The 21,840-nt window shown below is 41.6% G+C and overlaps 1 long non-coding RNA gene across 1 annotated transcript; it reads left to right on the top strand.

Annotated features, from left to right (window-relative positions):
* The first annotated feature begins 1,521 nt into the window (after positions 1-1,521).
* Positions 1,522-2,529, top strand: LOC138812021 (uncharacterized). The gene is made up of 3 exons (XR_011367541.1): positions 1,522-1,689; positions 1,873-2,076; positions 2,272-2,529. It is a non-coding gene; the product is annotated as an uncharacterized lncRNA (long non-coding RNA).
* The last annotated feature ends 19,311 nt before the right edge of the window (positions 2,530-21,840 follow it).

The following is a 21,840-nucleotide window of genomic DNA, read 5'->3' as shown; positions in this document are numbered from 1 at the left end:
TAAGAAACTTAATCCTGTCCATATGATTACCAATGGAATATAATGTATGTCATGATTGAAAGAGCAGTTCCTGAATGATTCTAGGATAAAATTATATACAATTATGTTATAGGAAAATGATCGATGTGAGTTAATGCTTTATGAAGCATTTAAACAATCACATTCATAAAACGGAATCATAATGCAATACCTAAGAATTACTATTATATTACATAATATAAAGGTGCCATTTTTCTGCCAGGACTGGTATTGGAACCTATGGACTTGGTAACTCTGTTGCACTGTGTGGGAAGGAAAAACTGGCCTCCTTGAAGTCAAGAAATTCAAGTCTGTTCCTTAGGCCTGAAATAGATCCCCACCACTAGAAAACATCCTATTCATGTACAATTTACCTATGATTTATATTTATATACATATGTTGACTCCATATTGCATTCAGTGCAGTTATTTTATTTTTTTTTGTTTTATTCATGTATTGACCATTTATTTTGACTATTGTGGCACATAAAAATTGATTACATTGATTACATAAGATATAGGTCTGCATATGTATTCCACTTCACACCTGACAACCAGTACTTTCACAGAAAAGGAAAACATGTGTCACCATCAACTTCTTATTCCATAATTCATTTTTGGGTATTGCTGGCATCTGAACTCACGGCCTACAAGCCTACAAGGCCCAATTCATGAATGGGTGAGGGTTAGCACGCCATCCTGGGGCAAACTGAGCTGACAGGCTGTTCCCAGGACCTGAGATCAAGCCACAGGTGTTAGTAAAATAAGGACAGATTGACATGCAGATGGCAGTACACTAATAAATATGTATTTTTATAGTTTTTAGAGATGTCTATATATTATTCAGTTATATAGACTACATTCCTTCCAATTCCTGAGTATTAATCATGCGTCAATGTAATTAATGTTATTGTTTTCATCCTTACACTCTTAAAGAAATCAGTGTCCTGAAATTATTGTGTTCCTTTAAGTAATAATATTTTTTATGCTTCTCAAATATTAAATAAAACCAATTAGCCTCCTGAAATAATGCTGTCTAAATTTATAGGAGCATCATTCAGGATCAACTCATTGAACCTTGACATTGATAACATTCCATTGTTCTTCCTGTTGATGGGAACCATTTTCTTAGTATCTCCTGCCATTGATTGGTGTTAGGAGGGGGATTTGAAATCAGGGCCTATGTTGCCACGTGGGCCTATGGATTCCCAGATAGTCTGTCAGCCCACAGCAATGCAAGGTGAAGTACCTTTGCAACAGTGTCATTCAGACCCATGAGGGTCACCGTGCAAAGGAAGAAAATATAAAAAGGCCACATTTTTTGTGTGCATTGCTTTCTCTGCAAGACCTGGGGGTCTAGGATCCCAGAAGCAGCTGTAGGTCTAGTGGCTGCACCCCAGCCTAGGGTGATCGAAGCTGAGGCACAGTTGCCACAACCTGACTTCAAGCCCATACTGAGAAAAGTAAAATAAAAAATTTAGCTCTCTCCCTTGCAATTCATGATGTATATTCTTCCAGACCTTGGATTTGAACTCAGGATTTGGGTAAATCTGCAGCAATGTGGATGAAGGGGAAGATCACTGTACTTGAAGATAAGAAAGTCAGGCCTGTTTACTAGCTCTGAATTCAAGCCCCACCCCTGGAAACATACTATTTATATACATTGTAAAGGTAGGATTTATACTTACCTATAGATGTTCAGTCCATACATGTGTGTGGTTGTTCCTTGAATTTTTTGTTTTATTCATTTATTTACCATTGATTGTACTATGATGATACCCATTCCGTTTATTACATTGATGACATCCTATTACAGAGGATGTAGATTTGTATAAATGTTCTCCATCTTATCAGTGTTCTCAGGATCACAAAGGATATTCAAAGAAAAGGAAGACAATTTCACACTTGGCTTCTTACTCCACAACCCACTTGTTGGTAGTGCTGGGATCTTAACTCAGGTCCTAGTAGGACCAATTGGCCAATAAGTCAAGGTGAACACACCAACCTGTGAGCAACTAAGGATGTAGGCCATTCCCAGGATCTGACATTTATCCCCAGGTTCGTCCAGTATAGTCATAAATTCATAATTTAAACATACAATCTATATTGATATCCATGTGTAAATAGCATCTTGTATTTAGTGAACTTCTCTTTATTTTGTCTCTATTTCATGGAGGTATTGTGTATTTTACTAAATATGGTGACAGGTATAACTTTGCTGACATGGATGACAACCTGTTCCTATGGTTATAGGGTTGCCTATGAATTCCTCTTCTTGGTGAGATTCAGGACTTTCACAGGAGAGGAAAACGTGTGCAACAACTGGCTTCTGACCCAGAATTTGCACAGCACAGGAAAACAGGTGCAACGACTGGCTTCTCACATCAGGGTGAATTTTTGGCAGTGCTGGGTTTTGAACTCGGGGCCTAGGAGGCCCAACTGCGCAATCGGTCCATGTGATCACACCAGACTTTGAGCCACTAAGGAGATGGGCTCTTCTCAGGAACTGAGATCGAGCCAGGGAGGCCAAAATAGTGCTCAATGCATCATTGAAACATGGGATATATATTCACATTCGTGTGTGGACTGCATCATTCATTGAGTGTACTTATTGTGTTTATTTTGTATGCTATTCATGGATGTATTGTGTATTTTCTTATGTATATGATGACAGGTATAACTGGGCTGACATGGATAACAATTTATTCCCATAACCACAGGGTGGCCCATGCATTCTCCATCCTAGCTGAGACCCAAGACTTGCACAAGAAAGGAAAACAGATGCAACAATTGGCTTCTGACATCAAGATGAATCTTTGGCAGGGCAGGGATCTGAACTCGGGGCCTAGCAGGCCCAATTGGTGAATGGGTCCACACGAGCACACCAGCTTTTGAGCGACGAAGGAGCTAGACATTCCCAGTACCTGAGTTTAAGCCCCCCTGGGGGGAGAGTGGGGAGCACAATAGTCATCCATTCATAAGCTGAAGGTAGAATGCAAATAAGTACATATTTGTATAGAGTAGGATTGAATGTGACCTGTGATGGAATCCAATCTGTGAGTACCTATATTTGGATCTTTTCTGATGCATCCATTTCATGTCTGTGATGATTATTATCATGCTTCACTAACTCTTCTCTACAAATAATCTATATCCAATGAGTCTTGCATATTATTTCCTATTGACATCATGCATGAACTACTCATTCAAGGATGAGATCAATCGCATGCCATGACACTTCCTAGGTCCAGAAACAAGAATCTCAGGATCTCCCGCCATTTCCTCCTCCTAGGGAGACTGAATTCAAGCCTTAGTCCTGGAAAACATACTCCTTATATACATTTTAACGATAGGATTTATATTTCCATTCAGATGTTCAGTCCATATTTTGTTGGGTGTGGTCATTCATTTTATTTCTTGTTTTATTCATTTATTCACCATTTATTTTATTGAATTTGATGACACCTATACCATTTATTACATTGTTTACATCCTATCACATAGGATCTAGATTTTAGATGTGTTCTCAATCATGCCTGACAGTGATGGAGAACACAGTGCCTAGCAGGCACAATTCATGAATGGGTGAATTTGAGCATGGGAGCCTCTAGCCAATGAAGCTGTCAAGTGGTTCCCAGGCGCTGAGATCGACCCTCACTTTTGGCCAAAACAGCGATATATGGATAGGCAGACAGTGGTATACAAATAAATATATATTGTTAAAGAGTGCCAGAGCCGTCTATCTATGATTGAAAGACACCTACTACGTTCCTACCAACTCTTAGGTATTTATTATACCACCATTGAAGGAATATTATTCTTTTCATGATTAATGAACTATACGTTAAGATCAATCAGTATTCTAGGACAATTGCATCCAATTTTAGACTAGACGGATGCATGAACAACTACTCATTCAATCGGTATTCCCATGAATAGGAATAAGTCTCTTGTGTTCTCCTGCCATTGGTGTCAGGACTGGGATTTGAACCCAGGGTTTATGTTGACAGGTTGGCCTATGGCTTCACTGATAGCCCACCAGCCATCAGCAATTGCAGGTCAGGTCCACTTTGCAACCATATCATTCAGATCCAGGATGGTGACCATGCTAAAAAAAAAATCATAAAGTGCCAACCCTCTGCAGCTCGCCACTTTTTGTGTTTTCCAGCTTCTTTTTTCTTCCTGCAAGCCCTTTGGGCCTAGGATCTCAGGATCAGCTATGGGTCTGGAGACTGCATCCCAGCCTAGGGAGATCCAAGCTGAGGAAATATTTCCAGGACCTGAGTTCAAGCCCCATGGATGGCCAAAAAAAATAAAAATATTAATTATTTAACTATATAAAAAATAAAGCTCCCTGGTTTGGAATTTCTGCCAGTTTTCTTTCATAGCCTGGGATTTGAACTCAGGGTGTTGGCAAATTTGTAGCAATGTGAGGGAACAGTTGCCACTACTTGAGTTCAAACCCCGTGCCAACCAAAATGAAAAACTAAGTCACTGAACTTGGCAGGGGGAGGTAGTTGTGGAGATAGGAGGGAAGGGATGGTAGGGGGAAAACAAAGGAGGAGTCAATAATGCTCAATAGGAAATGTACTCATTACCTTGCTCCTGTAACTGTAATCCCTCTGTAAAACACTTTTGCAATAAAAAAGTAGAAAAAAAGAGAAACAATGTCGTTCTCAGAGAAGCAATTTAGAAGTAAGGAAAGGATGTCTGAATACCTGTACAAATTCCACACTGCTTTTCTTTAATGTTCAGTATGGAACTGAGTAAACATAAATGCTTCCATTAAAAAAAAAAAAAGAAATCACTGTCTTGGAACTGGAGCCAGTATTTCTGCCATTGCTAGGATTTGAGATCATTGACCAGGTAACTCTTTTACACCATGGTTGAAGGCGAAGTTCACTGTCCTTGAGGAAAAGAAATTCAGGCTAGATTCCCAGGGCCTGAATGAAGGCTCTGCAATGCAAAAAATGTTTCTATACATGTTTAATATATGATATACACTTACATATGTATGTTAATTTCATATTATGATTTTTATTATTGATTTTGTATTTTATTTATCTTGTATTCAATTATTGATTGATTATTGTATTTAGTATTATTATACACAGAATATTTATTACAATTTGCACATCTATAATAAAATTCTATACAATAATTTAGGATATTTACTCATTTTTATTAATGTTTTATTAATTGTTGAAACATAATACATAATTAAATGGAAGCATTTGTCATAGTCTTCACATGTTTAGAGTCTCTCCCAAGTATGAGCTTTGTACAATCTTTGAATATCTTCCTATTGGGATTTCTTTTAATGATTTATAGTCAGAAATCTTTTCCTGAGGATAAACAAGTGAGGGATAAAATTGTAAGAGTGGGACTAGAAATGTGGCTTAGTGGTAAAGAGCTCGCCTAGCATGCAGGAATGCCAGGGTTTAAGCCTCAGTGCCACATACTCAGAAAAACAGAAGCTGTGGAGTGGCCTAAGTGGCTAACCTTGAGGAAAAGGAGCTCAGAGACAGTACCCATGCCCTAAGATCAATCCCAAGGACTGCCAAAAACAATAGATGAGATGTCAGTGGCTCACACATGGAACTCTACCTTCTCAGGAGGCTGAGAGCTGAAGATCACAGTTCAAAGACAGCCTAATCAAGGAAAGCCTGTTAGACGCTTATCTCCAGTGAACCACGAAAAGACCCTATGTGGCACTGTGGCTCAAGTGGTAGAGTGTTAGCCTTGACCTGAGGGGCTAAGGGACAGTGCCCAGTCTTGAGTTCAAGACACACTATTGGGAAACAAAGTGAAGGTTAATCCAGGTACTTTTCTTATTTGCTAATTATGAGATCATTCTTTGGAAAATGAACACTGATGTATACCAGAATTGGAGTCAGAGCTTAAGGTTCAAAACACATCCATATGCCCAGCCTCTCAGACTGTAGCATTGTAATCTTGTGTCCTACAGGGTTCTGAAAGGTCAATGTTGAAAGGCTTAATATGCTCCCCAAACCATTTGTGATAAGCAGTTGACTTGTATTGTCAAGGTCATTACAGTTCTGAACCTACCAGAACACCAGTAGTTCAAGCCCATCATCCTAGCTCAGGAGGCTGAGGATCACAGGGTGAAGCCAGCCAGGCAGAAAAGTCTATGACACTCTTACTTCCACTTCTGAAAGATCAGATATTCAAGAGTTTCCTGTGTTTCCTTTGGTAATGAGAAGTACTTGCACTCTAAATGTTCTTGGAGTTTTGAGCTATAGAAGCAAGAAAGAAACATTATTGACCCATCCTGGGTTCAGATGTAGTTCTCAGGATCCAAGCCCTAGCCCTGTTAGCAGGAAGAACTCCAGTGTAACACTGTATTTGAAGGACAGAAAACAGTTTCCAATTCAAGGCTATTTGCAGAAACCAGGCCTATAGGATTAGGAGGCAGAATGTACACATTCAACAGGTAAGTGAGCAGCAAAACAACTTCATTTATTCCAGGCACTGCCAGTAATGGGGAGAAACCTGAAAAATTTGTTAGAGTTACACCAGGGTCAGGCTTTCCTCAGCCTATTCAAACAATATCTAATTAACCTTCCTCCCACAGGTGAAGGGACTTTCAGGATATCTTTTGGTTAACAATAAAGAGCAAATTTAGTGGGGGAGAGGGGAGGAACAGAGTAGAAAAACCCTGCTCTCTGTTCTTAGGGAGTGGGTTTTTGACTCTCCATCTGTCAGATTTGAAGGCTGTTCTACTTCTGCCAGTCCTTTCTCCTTCCTTCATTCTCCATGTAATTAATGCAAATCCCCAGACCCACTAGAGTCAGGGTTGTTTCTCTTCTTTCTCCAAGCACCAGAGTTAGAACCTGGCTCTGAACAATTGTCTCTGGGGCCCTTGGCTACCTGAGAAGTGGGAAAGAGACAGTCTTCCTACTCTGTGGGTGTGTGAAGGCGATGCTGGTGTCCTGGCACACTGCATAAGGCCTAATGAGTGGGAAATGTTCCCTTCTTTCCTCCTGAAATCCAAGACCAGATTCATCTATCATCTTTCTATCTTTCCTTCTTTCTTTCTATCTTTCCTTTTCTTTCCTTCCTTCTTTCTTTCTTTCTTTCTTTCTTTCTTTCTTTCTTTCTTTCTTTCTTTCTTTCTTTCTTTCTTTCTATCTTTCTTTCTTCCTTCCTTCCTTCCTTCCTTCCTTTCTTTCTTTCTTTCTATCTTTCTTTCCTTCCTTCTTTCTTTCTTTCTTTTTTTCTTTCCTTCCTTCCTTCCTTCCTTCCTTCCTTCCTTCCTTCCTTCCTTCCTTCCTTCCTTCCTTCCTTCCTTCCTTCCTTCTTTCCTTTGTTCTGTCTGCCTACCTACCTACGAACCTACCTACCATTCAACCTAGGTACAGAGCACATGGGCAGCAAAGATGGCTCTGAGAGAGTAGAGTGGGCTGAGCCCCATTTGCCTTATGTTCAGTGGGGAACCAGCCCGTGAAAGCTTAGGTGCATGATAAGGTGTGACCTTGACAGTAATTGGTTCCTCTTCCTCCCCTGCCATGCCACCTGCCCTTTTTTGGCTTTAAAAAGGGCTGCTCTCTGTTAATAAATGAGTTTTTCTTCCTGCTTGACTTGGCTCCCGGCTTTGTCTGATTGTTCCCTGGGCTGAGGGAGACTAGGGAATGGTCGAGTGCCACACTGACCTTTCTTCAGACCCCATCCATCTTTCATGGGATGGACGAAGACCCAACATCTGGTGCCCAATGTGGGGCATGAAAGGAAAATGTACTGGCCGAGGCTAAGCGGTCTTTCAGGGTAAGTGAAACCCTAAGTATGGGTAATGCTTTATCACAGAAGAAGGAGAAGGAGGCAACATTAGGCCTAGAAGGAGTACAGAAGGACTTCAGAAGTGAGAAGGAAAAGGACCGGGTCAAATTCAACCAAGAATGCACTGAAACATGCACAGTGGAAGTCAAAATGAAGGTGAAAGTTAACCCCTCTGACTCGGGTGACCCTGTAGGTCTTAGGCCCCTTCCCTATTCCCCCGATTGGAGGGGAGGTACTGCACCCTACGAGACCTGCGAAAGGGAGGTGCAAGACCCAGACACCTACCCCATGGAGCGGCTGAGGGCTGGGGAAGTAACCTACTGGAAGACCTTCCCTGGAAAGGAAGGGCCACCTGAGGGCCTGGACTCTAGGCCACAGGATTTGCTTCCCCAAGCATATCCATTCAATCTGTCACCAGGGGCTAACAGGCCTTTGGAATGGTATCCATGGGAAGCTAAGCATCTTAAAGAGCTCCTCAAGGCTGTGGCAGAGGATCACCCAAACTCTCCTTGGGCCCAGACCCTATTACAGGTGTACCTAAGGACTGGCTGGATGTGGCCAAAGCTGTCCTTCCTAGTTCTCAGATTATTAAATGGTGTGCTTTCTTTGAGGAGGAATGCAGAGTGTGGGCAGAGAATAACTGGCAGGCTCAACCCATGATCCCTATTACTTATGCCATGTTAGCAGGGATAAGGGAAGGGCATTCCACTGACTTCCAACAGGCCACAATACCTGGCCTGTACTGTGACCAGGTGAGGCAGGCAGGACTTGCTGCGTGGTACAAACTGGATGATGGGCCTACCGAGTCCCCCATAGCAAGAGTGAGACAAAAAAACTGGGTGAGCCTCTACCGGATTTCATAGACTGAATCCAATTGAGCATTCACTGCAAGCTGCCAGCAGGGAACCTCCAAGATCAGTTTGTAAAACTGCTGGTCTGGGAAGGGATGAATGCAGATCACAGCATGGCCTGCAAGGGATTCAGAGAGAGTTCCCAGGGCAGATGGGTGGTGGCCTCCCAGGATGTGGGAATGCAACAGCACCAGTTACAATCTTTAGCTTTAACTTTACAGGCTCAGACATCTTCAATGACTGAGGCTATTACCCAGGCATTGGCAGCCCAGGGCCAAGGAACCCCAAGATCATCTGGGAGAAGGACTTGTTTTAAATGCAGGCAAGAGGAGCACTTTAAGAGGGACTGTTTACAACAATCCCCGCCAACCGACCTGGGGGCAACTGCCCCCTACACTATGCCCTAGGGGCAGGGAGCGATACATGTTTGATTTAGATGGGAAGCCTTTAAACCAGGGGAAGGGCATCCTCCAGCCCCACTAACTCAAGGAGGAAACCCCTCTGCTGTGAGGCCCAGGCAGCCTTGTGGCAGGGCGACCCAGGCCCATTGGACCGTCCACCTGGTGGAAGGACTCTGCTCTAAAATGAGTATTCACGTAGTCGGAAAGAGGTTTCACTGCTTAATTGACACTGGGGCAGATGGAACCATACTCAGGGAGGTGGAAGTGCCCTTGGACTGGAAGCTTGCACCTGGGCCCCTGATATTGGTGGTAGTGGGCAACTCCCAGTCCCAAGAGATGGTTGACCTTATGACATGGACTAGCCCAGATGGAGAACAGGAAAAGATATGTCCTTTAGTGGGAAAACCTCACTGCCAATTTACTAGAACAAGACATGCTATGACAAATGGATGCCATGGTCACTACAGACCATCAAGCATCCTATGATGATATCCTGGATGTGGATGAAGCACAAAGGCTTAAACAGGATCTAGAGGGAGATAAGGACAAGGATTTTTTAAACTTTCATAATTACAGAGAAGAGCATAGGGGACATGCTCAGGTGCACCCCCAGTCCTAAAAGGCCACTGCCCTGGGAGTACATCCCATTAGGGGGAAGCCTGGAAGCCCAATCTGGGTGGAGCAGTGGCCATTGACCAAACCTAACACCCGTATTTGTTATTCAAAAAGCCTCTGGGGTTTAGCATATGCTCCAAGATCTACATAAGGTACATGAAAGGATGGAGCTAGTAGGAACACCCCTAAGAGGCATGCCCTGGACTCCTTCTATACCTTCAGAATATACCTTGGTTGTGAAAGATTGTTTTTTTCTATCACCCTGACACAACAATGAAGAGGACCTGACCCCCTAGTTACTATGGGTAGGGTATTTGGATGCATTTTTCCCATAAGGGAGACAGCCCCCATTTGGATGCCTGCCAGGAACCTTAAGTTTTTACCCATCTCCTCTGAACAGGAGGATGCCCAAGATAAACTAACTAACAAGGAAAGAAAAACAGCCATGGGCGAGGCTTGTGTTTAAAAGAGAAAAGCCAGAAAGATAACTAAAAACCTTCCCCAAGGGCAACCAGCCCTTGAGAAGCTCTTGTGTTCTCTAATAACTGCAGATAGCGATACTCCAGCTGTTGGCTGTCCTGATCCTCCCAGTCCTGGCAATGGCCCTACGGAATCTGCATCAACCTCAACCAGTGACCTGGGCAGTGATCAGCGCTGGAAATGCAGAAATCATCAATAGCACCACAAGAGAAGCTGTCCCTTTGACCTGGTGGTCTAACATTCATTTTGATCACCACCCTATATCATTTTAATATTACCTGCTTTAATTGTTCTTTTACTAATTGCTTGTAGAGTGGCATTGAATCTAAACAACCACCTTTTGTTACAAGCCCCACCTCTGGACTCTGAAGTGGCAAAGACTGCTATTCCATCCTTCACTAATGTTAAAGGACTGGTAATGACATTTCCTGGCCTGGTAATGCTTTTGCTAATGGTTTTTCTATGTCTTCCTTGCATTATACTTGCACTGCAAAACTCTTATGAGCTTAGACAGCCTGTTACATAAGATCAAGCTCCAAGTGAATGAATTTCCCCCCAAGAGGAATCGCAGCCAGAGACGGGTAAGAGGGGGTGTCAGTCTAACCAAACTAAGACAGGGCCTTCAGCTTCCCTCTGAAGAAGTTTCCGATGACCAATAAGACAGACAAGGTGATCCACCCAACCTAAGACAGGCAGGTTAGCTTCTTTATACAAAGATGGGGGGAGATGATGTTGGGAGCCATTGACAGTAAAGCTCAAAGGTCATTTTGACCCCTGTGCTAGCTTAAAGGCATGTACAAGGAACTTGCTTACTTAAAAGACACCAGGTGCCCAGGATTGCTTTGCTATGTCTGCAGTTTGTTTTAAATTTTCCTTGTTTTTCTGGACTAGAACAGCCTGAGTATGGGGGCCCACAAGGATGTAACAGTGCCGCATGTGTGGAACTCCCAATATCCAGGCTATCCCATGTTCTAAATAGGATGACATTACGAGATACTGAAACTGACTTTTATATATGCCCAGGAAATAATGGAACTGCTTCAGACATTTCTAACTGTGGTGGGACTGATGTTTATTACTGTGCTAGGTGGGGATGTGAGGCAACTGGGACAGGCTCTTGGATCATGCACAAAGGCCCTCCCTATCTTTGTCTGGTGAATGTTGACCCCCAGACTTGCCTCAAAACCCTGCTTGGCAAATGCTATACTTACCAATGTAATCCTGTTAAAACAAACAAACAAAGAAAAGGTGAGGGGGAATCTGCAGGGCACATGGGAAGTAAAGATGGCACTGAGAGAGTAGAGTGGGCTGAGCCCAATTTGCCTTACGTTCAGTGTGGAACCAGCCCTTGAAAGCTTAGTTGCCTGATAGGGTGTGACCTTGAGAGTGGTTCATTCCTCTTCCTCCCCTGCCATGCCACCCGTCTTTTTTGGCTTTAAAAAAGGCGGCTCTCAGTTAATAAATGAGTTTTTCTTTCTGCTTGATTTGGCTCCCTGCTGTGTCTGATTGTCCCCCGAGCTGAGGCTAGGGAATGATTGAATGCTGCACTGACCTTTCTTCGGACCCCGTTCCTCATTCGTGGGACAGATGAAGACCCAACAACTAGGTATATTTTTGCCAGTTCTTGTTTTGAACTCAAGGCCTGGGCACTGTCTGTAGCACTCTACTACTTGAGCTACAGTCCAAATTCTGGCTTATTCTGTGTATGTGCTACCAAGAAATCGTACCCAGGGCTTCTTGCATGCAGACAAGCACTCTCTCAGTAATCCACATTCCCAGCCCCCTCATCTTTTCCTTAATGGTAGTTTGTTACATAAGTATGCTGCCATTTTACATCCCCAAGTTTAATTTTCTGAATATTGGTTACTTCTAAGAAACGTGATCTTCTCTTCCCCTGCCTGGTTTGTTACTTTTCCTGTATTGGCCTCATAATAAAATGCAAATAAAAGCTGCTGAGAGCGTCAGTGTATTATATAAGGACACAGGCCTGGAACCCTGGAAGAGACAAACCATGGGCCTGTAATAAAGAGAATGATGCAGTATGCACAAGGAGTCTATCTGAAAAATAAATAAGTAAATAAAAGGAGAAGCATTGCATAAGCTAGTTTACATTCAGGGAGGTAATATACAGACTAAGTAGGTAGAGCACTGAACATTTTTTGTGGCCATACTAGGGCTTAAACTCAGGGAGTTCCACAAGGAGTATATCTGAAAAATAAATCAGTAAATAAAAGGAGAAGCATTGCATAAGGTATGTTTACATTCAGGGAGGTAGTATACAGACTAAGTAGGTAGAGCACTGAAAAATTTTTGTGGCCATACTAGGGCTTAACTCAGGGTGTTCCTCAGCTGTTTTCCCTAAGGCTGAGGTTTTACCAGTGCCACAGCTCTATTTCCAGCCATCTGGTCATTAATTGGACATAAGTGCCTCCCAGGCTTTCCTTCCTGGTCAGGCCTGTGAATCCTGCTAGGCTTTCTCTCTTAAAGATGGGGCTCTATTCTCTGGACCACTGTACCACGTCTGGTTTTCTGGTGGTTTATTGGAGATAAGAGTCTCACAGAATTCCTGCTCAGGCTGAATTTGAACGGCAATCTTGCAAACAGGATTGAAGCGGCTTTCCTCAGGAATACACCAAGGAGCCCCTCCACACAAACCCGTAGTCTAAATCTCGAGAGGCACGAGAGAAAAAGAGATACATGAAGAAGCGTCAAGTGTGGTCAAGATAGTTAAGGTTGGAGACACACAACACTCATAATTATCAGATCATTTTATAGACAAAAGGAGCAATGAGAACAGCATGAGGATCACTCCAGCTTTTGGTCCTCTCATCTTGAGATGGCAAATTCACTGCAGCTCAATGCTAAGTGACAGAACTGGCGTGTCTTGTGGACATTTGCTTCCTAATCCTGTGACACTCACTTCTCATTTTTGGCTTCAAACCTGTGACTGAGAGGAGAAGATGAGGAGAGAAAATCCTTCTCAGAGAAAACAGCTATAAAGAACATTGGGTAGTTAATTTATAAATTCAAACCTTTGGAATGACCCTGTTAAGAAGTCAGATTGTCCAGATTAAAAAAGGAAGAAGAAAACAAAGAAGGTGCCAGTGGCTTCTCATTGTAATCCCAGCTTCTGAGGAGGCTGAGGAGGAGAGAATCTGAGTTTGAATCCAGCCAGTATAGCAAAATCCATGATAGTGTTATTTCTAAGAGATCACAGAAAAACCCAGAAGTAAGGTTGTGATTCAAAGTTAATGCACTACCCTTGAGCAAAAGGAGTTCAGGGACAATGCCTAGGCTCATAGTTAAACCCCAGGACCTGCCCCATCAAAAAGAGCCTGTACCTCCATATCTTTGGGTATGTATAGATGTATTCCTATACATGAAGCTGCAGAGTATTATGATGAACGGCACCAAGGTAGGAAATTTGTATTCAATAAAATGATTTCGTAACAGAGACTGTTTTCATGACAGTGCATAATCCAGAGCTCCCCTCACTGTTCGCAGAGTAGCCTGAGGGTTTTTCTGCATCCCAGGCCTGCTGGTATAAGTCTCTCTTATTGTCTGGACAGACAGACAAAAGCCCTCACTCCTGTACAGCTGTGTAACAAACAACTCCATCTGGGTCAGATAGTGAGGATGATTTTGGGCGGGCTCTGAAGGTCAGGAGAAAAAGGTCTCTTTGTTCCCCAAACTATCTCTCTCCCCAGTGCTCTGGTTTGACAGGAAGCCTTCATTTGTGCCACTTCCTGTGGCAGGCCAAGTCCTGTGCACTTATCCTGCCTTTGTGAGACTATATTCCGGTGCTCAGATACAGTGCTCAATATAAATCAAGATTCCTTCTGGCAGACAACTAGGGCCCTGAACTTAACGAAATGTTTCATTGCCAGTGATGATGGGCCTATGATGGTTCTCCTAGATTTCTGGAAGCTTGGGAAATCCAAGCACATATCTGATATTACAAAGCTTCCTGTCATCTAGGGCTGGTGAATCTCATCAGGTTTTGAAACATTTGACCTCTCCTAGTTTGGCCCTGGGTGGCTAGGCTTTGGGGTTGAACACAGGGCCAGGGTACTGACCATGAGCTCAGTGCAGAAGCCCGGTGTTTTATCATTTTGGGTAACAGCATCACTTCTAGTCTCTGTGTGTGTGTGTGTGTGTGTGTGTGTGTGTGTGTACACGTGGGCACACAGGGGCACGGGCACAGACATCATTCTTGGAGGTTGAACTCAGGTCCTGAGCATTGTACTTAATTTCTCTTGTACAATCATATCTTCTCCCACTTGAACCACAGAGCTACTTCAGGCTTTTTTTTTTTTTTTTACTGTTGTGTTCCTGAGAAATCAAACGCAGGGTTTCATATTTGCAAAGCACTCTACCCCTAAGGCACATTCCCAGCCCTCTACTTCAGGTTTGTTAGTTTGTTTCTCTCTCTTTTTCTATTGTAGGAGTTGATGTCTGGGTCTGGGTGCCGTCCTTGAGCTCTTCAGCTCAAGTCTTGTGCTCTACCACTTGAGCCAAACACCATTACAGCTTTTCTGGTGGCCCATTGGAGCTAAGTGTCTCAAGGACTTTCCTGCCCAGGCTGGCTTTGAACTGTGATCCTCAGATCTCATCCTCCTGAGTAGCTAGGATGACAGGCACCTAGCTTCCACTTCAGGTTTCTTAGTGGTGAACTGGAGATAATACGCTCATGGGACCTTTTGTGTCTGGGATAATTTGGAACCCAGATCCTCAGATCTCAGCTTCCTGGGAAAGCAGGATGAGAGACCTCAGCTATAGACCCCTAGGCTGTGGCATCTGCTACAAGGGGGTCCATGGCTCCAAGCAGTGGAGTGCTAACCATGAGCCCAAGAGATAAGGGTCAGAGCTTAGGCCCCTATTTCAAGGTTTATGACTGAGAAAAACCAAAACAAAACAATATTGTCTGTGGTAGACAACTCACTAGTCTTCAGTAATACAAAATTTTGTCCTTGCCATGGAGACATATCTGAGCCTCAATATTCTCGTCTGCATAATCATCTCAGTGGGGAGATCTTACAAGGACCCAATGAAAGAATGCACCTGGTGAAGGACACAGCACATGGCACTCTTTGCATGATTCAGCACACAGCATCCTGGGAAAGACTCAGAACCCGGCACCTAATGCAGGACTCAGCACACTGCACGCTGTGAAGGACTCAGCACATAGCACCATTTGCAGGACTCAGCACAGAGTACCCTATGCAGGACTCAGCACATAACTCTGTTCCAAAAGTTGTCATTAGACTTAGGGAGCTATAATCAATATCACCATCCTTTGAGGAACATTTCACAAACCACACAAGTTCACACCTAACAGTTTAGTGAGAATTTTTTTTTGGGGGGGGGCGGTTAGTCATGGAGCTTGAACTTAAAGCTTTGGGATATTATTGTTCTAATAACATTTGCAGAAGGCTAGAACTCTACCACTTTGAGCCATATTTCAAAGAGTCTAGCAGACTTCCTGCAAGGTTTTAAAGCCCCAGAGAGGCCAGGATATCGGGGGTAAGCCAGGGTAAGCCAGGATGATGGGGGTAACCCATGGAGCTGGGTTGCAGCAGTTTATATCTGGTTAAGTCAGGTTAGGTGGCAGCTGTCAGCATCAGACTCCCACCTTGCTCTGTCATGTGGTATTTGAAGTCCTGTCCTTCTACAGTTGTAGTTAGAACATTGTACCTCTTTTTGGCGGCAGTCCTGGGGCTTGAGTAAGGGTGTTGACACTGTCCCTAAGCATTTGTGCTCCAGGGTAGAACTCAATTGATTGAAAGACAGCAGAACTTCCAGTTTTTCTGTTTATGTGGCACTGAGGAATTGAGCCCAGGTCTTCATGCTCACTAGGTGAGCACTCAACAACCGAACCCCAGGAGTGAACGAGGTATAAATAGATAGAGATTGATGTATATAAGCATTATATACACAGAAAGATGTCTGTATACTATTAATTTATAGATATTACTACCAATTACTACTTATTAAATTATGTCTCCATTTAATGATATGTCCCAGTTAACAATTAATAAAGCATTAACTAAATTATTCAATATCCTGTTATTGTTTTTCACATATGTACATACATCCATACACATAATTTCATATTTTATAGAATGAGACAGATATCTATATATTATTAAATTATGCATCATGTGTTACTACAAATTATTAGTTATTTATGTTTCCATGTAATTTTTATTCTGGTAATACTTAATAAAATATTAAACTTAATACACATCCTATAATTTTTGTTTCTAATTTTATCCTAGAATGATTCACTACTAATTCAATCTGCTTTTAATTTATTGTAGTGACAATTCTTCCACTTATGATATTTTTTACATTTGTGACATCCTATTACATATAGATTTGCATATATAACATATAGATTTTCATCTGAATTATACATCCTACCTGTCACCAAGCACTTTCAAAGAAAAAGAAAACATGTGTCACGCTAGGCTTCTCACGCCAAGATTACATTTTTTGGCAGTGGTGGGATCTAACTCAGGGCCTAGAAGGCTCAATTCATGAATGGCTGACTTTCAGAACAGCAGCCTCTAGACAATTTAGCTGCCAGGCACTTCCCAGGCCCTGAAATTGAACCCCATATGTTTACCCCATATTGTGCTTAGTGTACTTATTCATTTTATTTTTGTTTTTATTCATTTACTTACCATTTATTTTATTGACGGTTATTACACATGAAATATTTATTACATTTATTACATAGGATATGGATTTGCCTATGTATGAAACTTCACACCTGATACCCAGGACTTTCACAGAAAAGGAAAACATGTGTCGCCATGGGCTTCTTACTGCACGATTCAATTTTTGTGAGTGCTGGCATCTGAACTCACAGCCTACAAGGACCAATTCATGAAAGGATGAGTGTCAGCATGCCACCTGAGTCATTTTGAGCTGACAAGCATTTCCAGAACTTGAGATATAGCTCTAGGAGTTGACAAAATTAGAACAGATTGACATGCAAATGGTTGTACAAAAATAATTATTGATTTTTTTAGAGTGCTAGAGATGTCTATACATTATTCAGTTATATAGGCTACATTCCTACCAATTTTGGGGTATTTAGTATACCTCCATGTAATTAATGTTATTGTTTTCATCCTTAATTATTAATTAAATCAACCACTGTCCTGAAACTATTATGTCCATGTAATTAATAGTATTCTTTGACTGTGTCAAAAATATTCATTAAAATCCATTGGCCTCCTAAAATCACTCTATTTATATAGTAGTATTCAGAAACAACTAATTCAACCTTGCCATTCATAATCTTCCATTGGTATCCCTATGAATAGGAACGAGAGTCTTAGGATCTCCTTCCATTGGTAGGGGTCAGGACCCGACTTCAAACACAGGGCCTATATTGCCATGTTGGCCTTTGGCTTCCCTGCAACCCTTCAGTAATGACAAGTTACCAACATTCTTTAACCCGGTCATTCAGAAGCGGAATGGTCACCTAGCAAAGAAAACAAATATAAAACCGGTAGCCATCTGCAAGTTGCCAGTTTTGTTTTTTTTTTTTTTATTTTCTGTTTTGCATTAATTTTTATTTTCTTGTCAGCCTTTGGGTCCCAGGAACCTAGGTTCAGCTGTGGGTCCAGTGGCTACACCCCAGCCTAGAGTGATCAAAGCTGAGGCAGAATTGCCATGAGCTGAGTTCAAGACCTGTGCTTGACAAAAGAAAAATACATACAGACATACATACATACATGCATGCATACATACATACATACATGCATACATATATACATACATAAATACCTTAAAAATATTTTAGAAATTATGAGGCTTAGAATTCATGCCAGGACTGGGATTTGAACTCAGAGTCTGGGTAAATCCTCAGCACTGTGGGGGATGGGGAAGATCACCATTCTGGAAGACAAGAAAGTCAGGCCTGTTTCTGGGGCCTCAATTCAAGTCCTAGCACTCGAAAAAATAATATTTGTATATATTTTAAATACATGAATTTTATTGACCTACACATTTTTACTGCATATTGCAGTTAGTGTATTCATTTTATTTTGTGTTTTGTTTCTTATATATTTTAGTGAATATGATTACACATATAATATTTTTTGCATCCTATTACATAAGACATAGATTTGCCTGTGTATTCTACATCATTCCTGAGTATCATTCCCCGATAATGAAACCAAGTGGGACAATGGGCTTTCTACCAGGATTAAGTTTTTGTCAGTTCTGTGACTTGAACTCAGGGCCTAGCAGGCCCACTTCATGAGTGGGTAAATGTTAGCACACCAGTCTGATGCAAGAGAAGTTGGTGGGCAAATCTGAGGACATGAGATCAAGCCCTAGGAATGGCCAATATATAAACAGATAGATGATTAGACTGCAGTTTGTGTGTGTGTGTGTGTGTGTGTGTGTGTGTGTGTATGTGTGTGTGTGTGTGTGTGTGTGTGTGTGTGTGTGTGTGTGTGTGTGTGTGTGTGTGTGTGTTGAGCTGCTTTTAATCAGGGCTATCCCTCTACCACTGGAGCTACACAGCTCTACTTCTGCCTTTGTTGGCACTGAAGTTGGACAGGGATCTCAAGGACTTTCCTGCCTAGTGTGAATTTGACTATGATCCTCCTATCACAGCCTTGAAAACATCAATAAGGAGTGCTGAGAACCACTGGTGCCTGCCTAATCATTGGTCTTGCTGATATTCTTAAACAGACCTGTGAGTTCCCTATCCTCGAGTTAAAATGGTGGGAGCTGGAGCCCACAGTTTGCATCCTGATCCTGCAACCTCCAAATGGAAAGAGATCCTTAGAAACTCATTCCTATCTATATGAATACCAATAGAACATGATGTATGTTTTGATTGAATGGGCAGCTCTTAAATAATTCTACGATAAAATTATACACAATTATATTATAGGACACTGATCGATTTTAATCAATACTTTATTAAGCATTTAAAAAATCACGTTCATTAAATGGAGGCATAATGAAATAACAAAGAATTGGCCGTCATACAGTGTAAAGGTGCCATTTTTTCTGCTACGACTGGGATTGGAACTCATGGTCTGGGTAACTCTGTTGCACTGTATTGAAAGGGGAAGCTAGCCTTCTTGAAGTCAAGTAATTCATGTCTGTTCCTTATGTCTGAAATCGATCCCCAGTACTAGAATACATTCTATTTGTGTACATTTTAAATATATGACTTATATTTACATACATACGTTGACTCCATATTGCATTCAGTGTAGTTATTCATTTTATTTTTTGTTTTATTCATGTGTTTGTGGGGCATATAGGTAGCAATGATGGTGCTGAGAGGAAGTTGAGTGGGAACAGCCCATTTTTTAACCTTAAAATCTGATTAAGTGTGTGATAGGGTGTGACCTTTACAGTGATTGGTTGGTTCCTTTCTCTCCCCCTCCCAGCCTCAATTTTTCTCTTTAAAAGGTGCTTGCTGTGTAATAATAAACGAGTTCTTGATTGACTTGACTCCCCACTGTCTCTGAATGTTTCCCCAGCTAAGGGAGACTGGGGAATGGGCAAATGGCGCACTTACATTTCCTTGGGCCCCATCCATCTTTCGCGGGCAAACAAAGACCCAACATGTATTGACTTTATTTTAATAATTAATATGGCACATAGAACATTGGTTACATTGATTAAATAGGATGTAGATCTGCATATGTATTCCACTTATTCCTGACACCCAGGACTTTCACAGAAAAGGAAAATATGTTTCACCATCAGTTTCTTACTCCATGATTCATTGTTTGGGAATGATGGCATCTGAACTCAAGGCCTACAGGGCCATATTCATGAATGCGTGTGTGTCAGCATGCCATCCTGGAACAATTTGAGCTGATAGGCAGTTTCCAGGATGTGAGATCGAGCACCAGAGGTTCACAAAATAAGTACAGATTGACACGCAGATTATAGTACACTAATAAATATATATTTCTTTACAGAGTGCCAGAGATGTGTATCCATTTTTCAGTTATATATACTACATTCCTACCAATTCTTGGGTATTTATTATGCCTCCATGTAATTAATAGTTTTTATGTTTTTTTAGTTTTTTTATTGTGAAAATAATGTACAGAGGGGTTACAATTACATGGGAAAGATAATGAGTACATTTTTTATCAAGCATTGTAGCCTCCTCCTTTGTTTCCTCTTCCCATCCCTTCCCATCCTCCCCTCTGCCCCCCACCTAATCCTCCCTGCTCCCTCACCCTCCACCAAAGTTGTAAAGTTCATTTTGAACATAACGACTTGTATATCTCTTTGTTGCAATGGGTCCACCTGTATCCCTATTTAAATGATTTGTTTTTCACATTCCCCTCCACAAATTATATTGACAAAAAATACAGTGAATGTAGGGGGTATACTGTGGGGGAAGGACATACAAAGCAACAAAAAACAATCTTATAAATGTGTTAGCAACAATCACATAAAAGAAAAAAAAACATTTGAGTACATATCTTAGGGTTCATTTCCCTAACATCACCTTATCTGACCTTTTCTGCTTGACTCAGACATATACTAGTTATTGCAAATAAGGGAAACCATGAGAAAGGGCACTAGCCTTGAGTTATACAGCACCCAGGCCCTGAGTTCAGGCCCCAGGATCCACAAAAATAAATAAATAAATGTTATTTTTATCTTTAATAAAGTATTAAGTAAATCAGTGTCCTGAAATTATTGAGTCCCTGTGAGAAATAATATTATTTTAATGTTTCATAAGATATTAAATAAAATCAATCAGCCGACTGAAATCATGAAGTCTAATTGTGTACAAGTATCATTCATGAGTATGTCATTCAACTGTGACATTGATAACATTCCATCATTATTCCTGTGGATGGGAACGAATTTCTTAGGATCTCCCACCATCTGGAAGTGGCATGACTGTATTCGAACTGTAGGCCTATGTTGCTGTGTGGGACTATGGCTTCTCCAATGGCCCTCAATTAAAAAAAAATATTTAGCTCCCTGGTTTGCAATTCATAACATTTTTTCTGCCAGGCCTGGGATTTGAACTCAAGGTCTGGGTACATATGCAGCACCGTGACGGTAGGGAATCTGAACATGCTTGAAGACAAGAAAGTCAGACCTATTCCCTAGGCCTGAATTCAAGCCTCAGGGTTGGAAAACATACTCCTTATATCGATTTTAAATATAGGATTTATACTTTCATATAGATAGTCAGGCCATATTTTGTTGGGTGTGGTTATTCATTTTATTTCTTGTTTTACTCATTTATTTACCATTTATTTCATTGACTCTGATGACCCCTCTACCATGTATTACATTGTTTACATCCTATCACAGCATCCAGATTTGTAAATAAGTTCTCCATCATGCCTGACACCCAGGACTCTCACAGAAAAGGAAAACATGTGTCACACTTGGCTTCTTACTCAACATTAAAATTTTGGCATGCTGGGATGTGAACTCAGGGTTTAGCAAGCCCAATTCGTGAATGGATGAGTGTGAGCATGGCAGCCTCTAGCCAATGAAGCTTTGAGGTGGTTCCCAGTTGCTGAGATCCAGCTCCAGGCTTGGCCAAAACAGTGATACATGGATAGGCAAAGGGTGGTATACAAATAAACATATATTAGTAAGGAACACCAGAGGCATCTATCTAGGATGGAATAACACTACTACATTACTAC

Source organism: Dipodomys merriami, unplaced genomic scaffold (assembly GCF_024711535.1).
Source record: "Dipodomys merriami isolate MVZ:Mamm:240054 unplaced genomic scaffold, mDipMer1.0.p SCAF_558, whole genome shotgun sequence".
NCBI classification, from domain to species: Eukaryota; Metazoa; Chordata; class Mammalia; order Rodentia; family Heteromyidae; genus Dipodomys; species Dipodomys merriami.
The sequence above is the reverse complement of the archived record's forward strand: the minus strand, read 5'-3'. Positions and strand labels throughout refer to the sequence as shown.